The sequence below is a fragment of the Penaeus monodon genome, chromosome 32, assembly GCF_015228065.2.
Source record: "Penaeus monodon isolate SGIC_2016 chromosome 32, NSTDA_Pmon_1, whole genome shotgun sequence".
NCBI classification, from domain to species: Eukaryota; Metazoa; Arthropoda; class Malacostraca; order Decapoda; family Penaeidae; genus Penaeus; species Penaeus monodon.
The window spans coordinates 33561372-33562552 of record NC_051417.1 but is presented as its reverse complement, the minus strand read 5'-3'; positions in this window follow the sequence as shown (position 1 = coordinate 33562552).

Here is a 1181-nt window from a genome sequence, read left to right as displayed (position 1 = left end):
GTAAATCTCCCCCACTTCTCCATCGCGTTACCTACGGTTCGCTCTCCACACTCACAGTTTGCTAGTTCCCCTTATCCTCTCCGTTACGTTGTTCCCCTTATTCTCCTCTCTGTTCCCTTATTACCCTCTCATTCCCGTCACTTCATCTCCCCTCTCCACCCCCCCAATCACCTCCCATCTCCTCTCTCCCCCGTCACTTCATCTCCCATCTCCACCCCCCCATCACCTCCCATCTCCTCTCTCCCCCGTCACTTCATCTCCCCTCTCGCCCCATCACCTCATCCCCTGTTTCATTCTCGTCATCTCATCTCCCCTCTTCAACCGCCCCATCCCCTCTCTCCCCATCACCTCCCATCCCCTCTCATTCCCGTCACCTCATCCCTCCTCTCTTTCCTCCCCTCACCATCCCTCCTCTTCCCCCCCCCCCCCCCCCCACTCCCCCTTCCCCCCCCCCCCAGTCTATGGCCTCCAAACCTTCTTTTCCCCTCACAAAGGGTAACTTACTGGTTTTATGGAAAGGGGAACGAGAGAGATGACTTACCGCTGGGGTCTAAGGGGAGGCGAGGGAAGCGAGGGGAGAGACTGGAAGCTGATAAGAGAGACAGACGAGGGAAAAAGAGAGAAAAAGGTAAAAATTAACTGTGTGAGCGAAGGGTCACATTAGAATTACACTAAATGTGCTCTCTGTAATGGGTGTTTCGCCCTTCAGATGTGTGTTTATAATGTATTATAGAATATTGGATATAAATAGAGTGCACTACATGAATATATGATGTATAATATGGAAATAGAATGCACTGTATTATGCAATATTTAAAACATATTACACTGTGTAGAAATATAATGCACTACATAAATATATAAGAAGATATAATATAATATAGAAATAATGCTACACTCAGTTTTAATATGTACTCAGTGTACATATTAAAACACCCTTTATATAAATACTTCCTCTTATCATATGTACAGAATCCTCTTTATCAGGAAGTATATAGTAAGCTTATGAAGTAAACTCCTTTTGCATGTCCTATGTGAAGAAAGCTTGAATTGTGATCAGTTGCAGAATACACCATCATGGAAGGATTGCAAAACCTTTATGCAGACTATCTGATACCTAAATGTGGAGTTTTTTTTTTTCTTCAAAATCAGGAACTGTGAAAAGTTAAGGAAAGATTATG